General features: G+C 45.3%; 1 pseudogene; it reads right to left on the bottom strand.

Moving 5' to 3' along the window:
• Positions 1-7,865: 7,865 nt before the first annotated feature.
• Positions 7,866-9,775, bottom strand: LOC126487245 (glyceraldehyde-3-phosphate dehydrogenase-like; annotated as a pseudogene).
• Positions 9,776-9,811: the final 36 nt, after the last annotated feature.

Here is a 9,811-nt window from a genome sequence, read left to right as displayed (position 1 = left end):
CTCAAACCCAGAACCCGGTCGTTGGCTTTCAAAACCTGCGCTCACAAAGGGATCGGAGAGAGCCGTCACACCAGAGAAAGCCGGAGTTCATGTGACCAGCGCGGTGCAGCCCGGGTTTCAGGGACGCGGGCTGTGGATCTAAGGGGAGCGAGGGGTGGGGGTGGGAGTGCTTTGTGAAAAGCCTCAGTGTTGTTTTCGGCCAGAAAGGACAGAATTCCTGGAATCCTTGAGGGCACCGGCTGGAAGGGGCTAGACGGGCTGCTTGGGAGGAAACTGAGGCCGAGCGGGGAGCGGCTTGCTGACCCCAAGTTGCTGTTTGGCCCCCGTATACACAGTGCTCTTTCCAACGTGACAGATGACCCTCTTTCCTAGACAGGTTCACGGAAACGCGTGTTTGTTGAATGCCGAGGAGCTGGCAAGATCTGGGAACGGAGTGAAAAAAGAAAGCGAGCAAAAAAGTGAGCAGGTGCCCTGGTTAAGTTAGGGATGCACCCCAACTGGAACCGAGAGGAAAAGGCAGAATAATTTTTTTCACTTCATGGAACCCTGGGGATGTCGGGGTTGGAACGGGTCTTAGAAGGCAACATGCAGCTCTCACTAAAAAAACGGAGACGAGGCCCGGGCCGTCTAATTTACTCCCTCCAGTCTGTCTATGAATTGCCTGTCAGTGTGCATCCGCAGTGTACCCTACTGGGTTCGGTGTTCTTGAAAGTTTACACAAATGCTCTTTATTCAGCCCACATCCTGTTGCAGCTTTTTGTTTTCACGGCCAATTATTGTTATTTTGAGATACGGCATGTGTAAACAAGTCTGTTTGGTCCATTCGTTTTAACCACTGTATAGTATTTCATTATCCTTTGGGGGGAATGAAAACAACCCAGCTGCCAGGAGGCCGCATACACGTGACAGGCATACGTGGCCCTTAGTGCTGTTCACCAGATAAGGACCAGTGGGTGGCAGGAGTCCCTTCAACTCTCCCAGGCTTCAAACTGCTCACCAGAGATGGTGCCACTTACCTTACCACCTAGCAGTGCATGGCTTCCTGTTTTCATGTGCTGGCCAACGGTCACTGATAAGTGATTTGGAAAATTTGTCAAAAAGTTGAATGAGAAATGCAACTTACTATTACTTGTGTATGATGCCCTCATTAAAGAAACTGTCTTTTTATATTTATAGCACTCAATAGTTTTCTCCCCCTGTAAAGTTCTCTTCGTGTCCTTTGCCTGTTCTGTTGGGTGTTTTTTCTCCCATTGGTTTATAGTGTTTTATATAAAAAATACATCCTGGTTATTAATCCTGTCACCTACCAGACATTTAAAGACATTTAATGTAACCAGTGCACTTATTTGTTTGTTTATTGAATGCAGTGCTGAGCCCCAGGCTTCGTGCATGCTAGAGTACTGCTCTACTGCTGACTTACATCCCAGCTCTTATTCTTTTTCTAATTTGTATGTGTGTGGGGCGGGTGTGGGCACACACATGCGGTGAGCTCCAGTAGGGATCACAACTTCTGGAGAGTTGGCTCTCTCCCCTCATGTGAGTTCCTAGGATTGAACTCAGGCTATTAGGCCTGGTGAAGTACAGTACGGCATTTCAACATTGCAGCTTGTCTATACAACATAGGTCAGGACAACTGGCTTATTCTTGAGTTCACCTTTACCATTCTTAGTGTTGGGTCTACCCAGGATTCTCCTGGCTAAGGCCTCAGACATGCGAGGCAAGCCCTCCACTACTGAGCATCCCCAGTGCTTGCTGGCTGTTCTGAAATACCCAATAAACTATAGCCACAGTTTACTCTGCTCCACTTTAGACTAAGATGATCCTGCTTAAATCTACCATCTTATGAGTTATTTTCTACCTCTTACAGATGTTCGAAGATCTCCCCCCCCCCCCCCCGCTTTTATAGGCTAAGTAAATTAGCATTTCCTTTTTTCTTTTCTTTTTTCTTTTCTCTTTCCTTCCTTCCCTCCCTCCCTCCCTCCCTCCCTCCCTCCCTCCCTCCCTCCCTCCCTCCCTCCCTCCCTCCCTCCCTCCCTCCCTCCCTCCCTCCCTCCCTCCCTCCCTCCGTCTGTCCGTCCGTCTGTCTTTCTTGAGACAAGAGTCTTACTCTGTAACTTAGGCTGGTCTGAATTCACTGCACCCCAGCAACCATTCACCGGCAGTGTTGCCCCGGCTTCCCAAGTGCTGGCTTACAGAAGTGACTAGCACCCTGGCAACATTCTAGTTCTAAAGTTACCTCTTGCTTTTCACCATTTACTTGTTAGTTAACACTTCATTTTAAGTGGGTGCCTTAAGTTATAGACTGTAGGGTCTTTGTGCTAGTAGTTTTTGTCAACCTTGACACAAGTTCCAGTCATTTAGGAAGAGGCGACCTCAGCTGAGAAAAGGCCTCCAGCACAGTGCTTCTCAGCCTTCCTAATGGCTGCAACCATTTAATATAGTCTCTCATGTTGTGATGACTCCACCTGTAAAATTCTTTTCCTTGCTACTTCATAACTGTATTTTTGCTGTTGTTATGAATTATAATGTGAATATCTGTGTTTTCTGATGGTCTTAGGCCACCTCTGTGAAAGTGTCATTTAACCCTCCCCAAAGGGGTCACGACCCATAGGTTGAGAATCATTGCTAGCAGATTGGCCTGTAGGCAAGACTGAGGGTCATTTTCTTGATTGATGATTGATAGTTATGGGTGATGCCAATTCTGGGCGGGTGGTCCTGGTTTGTATAAGAAGGCAGGCCGAGCAACCATGAGGGGCAAACCAGTAAGCAGCAGTTCTCTCCAGATTCCTCCCTTGAATTCCTGCCCTGAGTTCCGCACTTGATGAGGTGCTCTTACGTGGTGTAAGCCAAATAAATCATTTTGTTCCGAAGTTACTTCTGGTCATGGTTTTTATCGCTGGAGAGCTGGCTCAGCAGTTAAGAGTACTTGCTGCTCTTGCAGAAGATCTTTTTTAAAAAATTGTATCTGGGGTAGGAGGATGGTTCAGTGAGCCATCTTTGGGCACATTTGCCCTCGAGCCTGGTGACTATAATTTGGTCCTTGGGATCAATATAGTGGAAGAAGAGAACCAATTTCCACAAGTTGCCCTCTGACCCTCCACACATGCCTCATGGCACCTTCCACCACAAAATAAATAAATGTGAAAAAAATATCTAGGAAATTGTATCTCTACAGATCTTTTTCTTCGCCATTATTCCCCAAACAATACTGTATAGCAAGTATTTGCAAATCGTTTGCATGTATTAGATAGAACTGATCTAGTGATGACATATAGTATATGAGAAGGCACATCTAAGTTCTGTATAAATATACTGTTACTTTAGATAAGAGCCTGAGCACCCATGGGTTTTGGTACATGCAGGGGTCCTAAAACCAATAATCCCACAGTTTAGGGTGCTGTGTTATCTGAGGCCTTGGATCCACAGGGGCCTTGGACTGTGTTCTCTTGCATATCTTGTAGGAATGTAGTTTTCTCTGTTTCTCAGTATTTTGTTTCTTACACTGGTGTGTTTGTTACTGTAATTGTATGTACTCTTTGTATTACTCCCCCTTGGGATTACCGACTTTATATTTAAACATCAATGTTATATGTTCTGTAATCAGATGAAATTTTGCTATGAACTTCCCATAGAAAAGATTGATCTGTTTCCAAACTGCCCTGAACTGGTCTGATCTCAGAAACTAAACAAGGTCAGGCCTGGATAGTAGTTGGATGGGAGGGAGGATTGCTTCCCTAAAACACTATTAAGTATTTTACATTTTCTTCAATAAATGACTATTCTCTTTACAATTTTTGTTTGATTTGGTGTTTTGTTGTTGGTTTTTTTTTTTTTTTTTTTTTTTTTTTTTTTGAGACAGGTCCCATGATATATTCCTGTCTGCCCTGGAACTAATGTGTAGACCACTCTGGCCTTGAACTCAGAGAGCTAGCTGTCTGCCTGCTTCTGTAGCGATTAAAGGAATTTGCCTACATGCTTGGTCACAAAAACATTTTATAGGGTCACAATTATAGCCAGGTGGTAAAAGATTTGCCTGGCGTATAAAAGGCTTTAGGTCAAATTCTCACAAATTATGTATCATTTTATTATTTACGTTTTATTTTAGTGTATTGTGATTTTTAAGAGCAGTCTGAACAAAATAGGTTATTTGAAATATGCTGTGTTTTGCTTTGCAGCAGTGCTGATACTTTGTTTATTTTTGTTTTTGAGGCTGGATCTCAGGTAGGTTGGCCCTGGACTGGCTTTGTTGGTAAGACTGACTCTGAACTCCTGATCCTTCTGCTTCCACCTCCTGAGTGCTGGGATCACAGGTGTGCACCACCACGCCCAGACTTTGACTTTTGTAAATGACTGAAAAAGTCTCTGGAAATCCGTGCCTTTCAGGTTTTTCTTTTGTTTTGTTTTTCTATAGACTGGACTGTCCTTGAACTCACAGAGATCCACCTGCCTCTGCCTCAGTAAAGGTGTGTGCCACCACCGCCTGACTACCTTTCAGGTTTCTTATAGTCTTATTCATTTTTCAATTACTGAGAAAGGTATGTGAAAATACCTCATTCCCAATTTGTCGTTATAGCTCTATAGTTTATTTTTTTGCTTTTTGTAATTTTGAGGCTATGTTAGGCACATTAAACTTGTTTCCCCTTTGATATCGTGACTTTATATCCTAGTAAGTAGTGCCACTGGCATCAAAGCCTGCTTGGTCTGATAGTGGTAGTGGTGTGCTGGCTTTTGTGGCTCGTGTTTGCTGATGTCTTCCTCCCTTAATTCTGTGTGCTTTCAAGAGACGGAACAGAACTTCAGGAGCATGATCACTGTCCAGGACTGATCAATCACTGACCTGTTCCCATTACATACAGAACAGATGTGGAGCTTAACATAAGCCGTGTGATCTCTATTAGTTCCCTTCAGGAGTGGGCACACTTAAGACACAAACAGGTTTTAGTGTACAGTTTTGTTATTACTGTTTTTGTTTTTTTGTTTGTTTGTTTATTATTATTATTTTTTTTTTTTTTGGCTTTTTGAGACAGGGTTTCTCTGTGTAACCGTCCTTGCTGTCCTGGAACTCCCTCTGTAGATCAGGCTGGCCTTGAACTCACAGAGGTCGTCAGCCTCTGCCTCCTGATTTCTGGGATTAAAGGCTTGTGCCACCACCTTTCCTGCAGAGATTTTAAAGGCAGGGTGGCTTCTAGGCCTTCCCAACACCTCTTGAGCCCTGCAAGTACACGTACTAGATAAGAGTTCAGCAGCTTCTTTACCTTTTTACAAAGCATCATGGATGAAGGGGCAGTCTCAGGCTGCCCACTGGGCTTCATGCCAAAGGATGAGATGCCTGTACCACAAAAAGGCAGGGATTTCCATCTGCCTCTCTAGGACTGATTCTCAGCATCGAAGGGGTACTCACACCCAAACATGGAGCCAAGCTGATGGCAGGTTATGTATCCTCTGGCCCTAATTTCTATCTATCTAATTCAACCTAACCTAATCTAATCTATCTTGAGATAGGGTCTCTCTCTAGCCCTGGCTGTCCAGACTGTCCTGGAGCTCATAGAGATCCACCTCCCTCTGCCTCTCAGGTATGGGATTACCAGCTCCTGTGTAAACTCCTAAAGCCAGAAGAACGCTCTGTGAGAGTCTAGGCCATTAGCTGGGTATGGTGGCGCACACCTTTAATCCGTTGCTTAGGAGGCAGAGGCAGGTAGATCTCTGAGTTACAGGCTGGTCAGGGCTAAGAAGACCCTGTCTCAAAATTAAGTCTAGGCCAAAGTCTGAGCAAAGGAAGTAAGGGAAGAGAAAGAAAGCTAGGAGGAACGGTGGGAAGAGTATTCTGCTGGGTTCATAGCTGCTGAGCCATCCAGTTCTTTGCTAAATGTTTAACACTGAACCCTAAATGCAGTCAGGACTCAGAGAAGCATGGTGCTTTTCTTGATGAGAGCAAGTGACAAAAATCTTTTGGCATCTAAGCAAGGTGTCATTATGGTACCGAATAGCCAGTGGGAAAGGAAGGCTTGACAGTGTGGGAACAGGATGGTCACTAGGAAAAGAAAGATAATTTTCTGCCCCAGTGGGTTCATGCTTCTGAAACTTTAAAGCACAATTTTTTCTTCATCCAAAGAACTCTTCTACTTCGTAGTGAAGGTTTGGATTTTCCCATCATTAAAAAACAAAGGCTGGAAAGACAGCCCAGCAATGAAGAGCATCTGCAGCCTTTCCAGAGGACACAGTCTTGTTCCCAGCACCCACATCGGGAGGCTCACAACCACATATGCCTCTGCTCCAGAGACTCTGACACCTTCGTAATGCTTCTTTGGGCACCTGCAGATATGTGATACAAACACACACACACACACACACACACAAAGGCATTTTAATATTTATTTTATTTATTTTTTTATTTATTAAAGATTTCTGCCTCCTCCCCGCCACCGCATCCCATTTCCCTCCCCCTCTCCCAATCACGTCTCCCTCCCTCGTCAGCCCGAAGAGCAATCAGGGTTCCCTGCCCTGTGGGAAGTCCAAGGACCACCCACCTCCATCCAGGTCTAGTAAGGTGAGCATCCAAATTGCCTAGGCTCCCACAAAGCCAGTACGTGCAGTAGGATCAAAAAGCCATTGCCATTGTTCTTGAGTTCTCAGTAGTCCTCATTGTCCGCTATGTTCAGCGAGTCCGGTTTCATCCCAGGCTTTTTCAGACCCAGGCCAGCTGGCCTTGGTGAGTTCCCAATAGAACATCCCCATTGTCTCAGTGTGTGGGTCCTGAGTTCCTTGCTCGTGCTCTCTCTCCTTCTGCATACAATAGTCTGTCTGTGTGTATGCCTGCAGGCCAGAAGAGGGCACCAGACCTCATTACAGATGGTTGTGAGCCACCATATGGTTGCTGGGAATTGAACTCAGGACCTTTGGAAGAGCAGGCAAATGCTCTTACCTCTGAGCCATCTCTCCAGCCCCCGCCCCCAAAAAGCATTTTTAAATTAGGCATGGTGACATACACATTTAATCCCAGAACTCAAGAGGCTGAGGCAAGTGGATCTCTTGAGTTCCATGCCAGTCAGGTTTATATAGCCTGTTACAGGGCTACACAGTGAAACCTTATCTCAAAAAAAAAAAAAAAAAAAAAAAAACCCACAAGGCTTTAATATTGGTGGTCTCTGTAGCAGCGGTAGCTCACGGAATGATGCAGAGATTAGCATGCCCTCTGGGCAAAAATGACACTAAAATTTGTCTTAAAATTTTAAATCTTAAAACTACATTCACCTATGTATTTTGTGTGTGAGGAGGCACGCATGAAGTGAGAGGACAATGTCGTGAGCTGGTTCTCTCCTTCCCCTGGGTGGGCCCCAGGGATCAGGCTCAGGGCATCAGACTTGAGGGCACGTGCCTTAACCTGCTGAGCCATCTTCCTCTCCCTTCCTATTAATTTTACTTTTTGGGTTACTTTCTCCTTTTTCTTAGATGAAGCAGATTTCCTTCCTTTTATTTAGGAGTGGGGTGTATGGGTTCAGTGAGCTGTATTGATGGTATTCAGGAGAGCAGGACTCCCCAAGCCCTGCCCCTTCTAGGTCTGGGATGGAAACTGAGGGGAGATGCTCAGCTGGGACAGGCACTCCTCAACAGCTGAGGGCCTCTCTCTTGCTTTCCGGTTCTTACTGGGGTAAGTGGTCCAGGGCTGCTTACTCTTTGTGAGGCCATGTGGGCATGGTATCCACCACCCTGTTGCTCTATTCATTTTCATACCAGGAAATGAGCTTTGCAGAATTCTCACTGAGAACAATGTCAACCCCAGCGTCAAAGGAAGAGTGGGCATCCCTATTAAAGTCACAGGAGACAACCTGGTCCTCAGTGTAGCTCAGGATGCCTTTTAGTGGGCCCTACCATGCCTGCTTCAGCACCTTCTTGATGTCATACTTGGCAGCTTTCTCTAGGGGGCATGTCAGATTCAAGAGAGACGTGTCAGGGACAGAGCACAGGAGACCAACCCAGTGAGCTTCGTTCAGCTCTGGGATGACCTAGCCCACAGCCTTGGCAACAACAGTGGATGCAAAGGATGATGTTCTGGGTAGTCTCATGGCTATCGCATCACAGCTTCCCAGAGGGGCCCCCTACAGTCTTTTGGGTGGCAGTGATGGCACAGACTGTGGTCGTGAGTCATGGATGACCTTGACCAGGGGGTCTAAGCAGTTGGTGCTGCAGGAAGCATTGCTGACAATCTTGAGGGAGTTGTCATACTTCTCATGGTCCACACCCATGGGGACAATGGCAGAAGGTGCAGCAATGATGATCCTTTTGGCCCCATAATTCAAATGTGCCCTGACCTCCATGGTGGTGGAGACCCCAGTAGACTCCACAACACACTTGGCCCCAGCATCACCCCAGCTGATGTTGCCAGGATCTTGCTCCTGGAAGATGGAGTTGACCTTCCCATTGATGACAAGTTTCTGTTCTCAGTCCTAACTGTGCCATTGAACTTGTCGTGGGTAGAGTCATACTGGAACATGTAGACCTTGTAGTTGAGAGTCATTGATGGCAACAGTATCCACTTTGCCAGAATTAATTGCTGCCCTGGTAACCAGGTGCCCAATACTATCAAATCCTTTCACTCTCAGGGAAGAGCTGGTACTGCATGAGGAGAGAAGATATGGATGTCTCTGGAGGATCACAGAGCCTGCTTCTACCTCCCTCCCTTCCTCCCTCCCTTCCTCCCTCCCTCCCTCCCTCCCTCCCTCCCNTCCCCCCTCCCTCCCTCCCTCCCTCCCTCCCTCCCTCCCTCCCTCCCTCCCTCCGTCCATTCTTTTTTTTTTTAATGATAGAGTTTCACTATATACCCCAGGCTGCCTGGAACTCAACAGGTTCTTCTGCCTCTGTCCCTGAGTGTTGGAATTAAATGCATACACAACCATGCTCAATGAAGCAGGTTTTCAGGTTTTCTTTGTATTTTTCCCTCTGCTAGGTGCCATTCTGCTATTCTTTTAGTGTCGTGAATGAACATTTTAAATTGTATGGTTGACTTAGAAAGTCTAAAACCTGATTCACTGGGTTTAGTGGCACATGCCCAATAATCTCAGCACTCAGCAGAGACAGAGGCAGGTGGATCTTTGTGAGTTTGAGGCCAGCTTGGTCTATACAGTAAGTTTCAGGCTAGCCAGTATTAAAAAGTGAGACCCTGTCTCAAAAAAGCCTAAATCAAACTGGGATCCATCTTTTTGTTTCTTTTTTTAAAATTTAATTTTATTAAGAAACTTTTTTTTTTTTTTAAGATAGAAGCTCATGTAGCTCAGGCTAGTTTTAAATTCTTGATCTCTGCCTTCATGGTTCTGTGGTTACAGGGGTACACTACTTTTGTCATCTCTGACATTTGAAATCCTAGGGCCTGCTGGGCAGTGGTGGCACACACCTTTAATCCCAGCACTCTGAAGGCAGAGATAGGCAGATCTCTGTGAGTTCAAGGCCAGCCTGGCTTACAGGATAGGCTCCAAAGCTACAATTTCCACTTATCATTTCTCTACTCTTCATTCTAGGCTTTTTCTTCATCTTTGATGTAGCTACAGTTAGCTCTCAGTATTTGTGGGTTTAGACGTAAAATATTTTTATAAAAATAGTCACTAATGCCTAATTAATATAGTATACCAACTATTAGTATAGCATTTGTATTGTGTTAGATGGCACTAGTAATATTGATGTGATTTAAGCCATCTGGGAGGATGTGCATAGGTTATATACAAATACTATGGGGTAAGGGCTTTGGAATGAGTTCTCCCCAATACTGACGAATGATGACCATGATTCTTTTCAACTATTGGCGATTCTATTGTTTAAT

Source organism: Alexandromys fortis, unplaced genomic scaffold (genome assembly GCF_014885135.2).
Source record: "Alexandromys fortis isolate MF-2015 unplaced genomic scaffold, M_Fortis_MF-2015_v1.1 scaffold_177, whole genome shotgun sequence".
NCBI classification, from domain to species: Eukaryota; Metazoa; Chordata; class Mammalia; order Rodentia; family Cricetidae; genus Alexandromys; species Alexandromys fortis.
The sequence above is the reverse complement of the archived record's forward strand: the minus strand, read 5'-3'. Positions and strand labels throughout refer to the sequence as shown.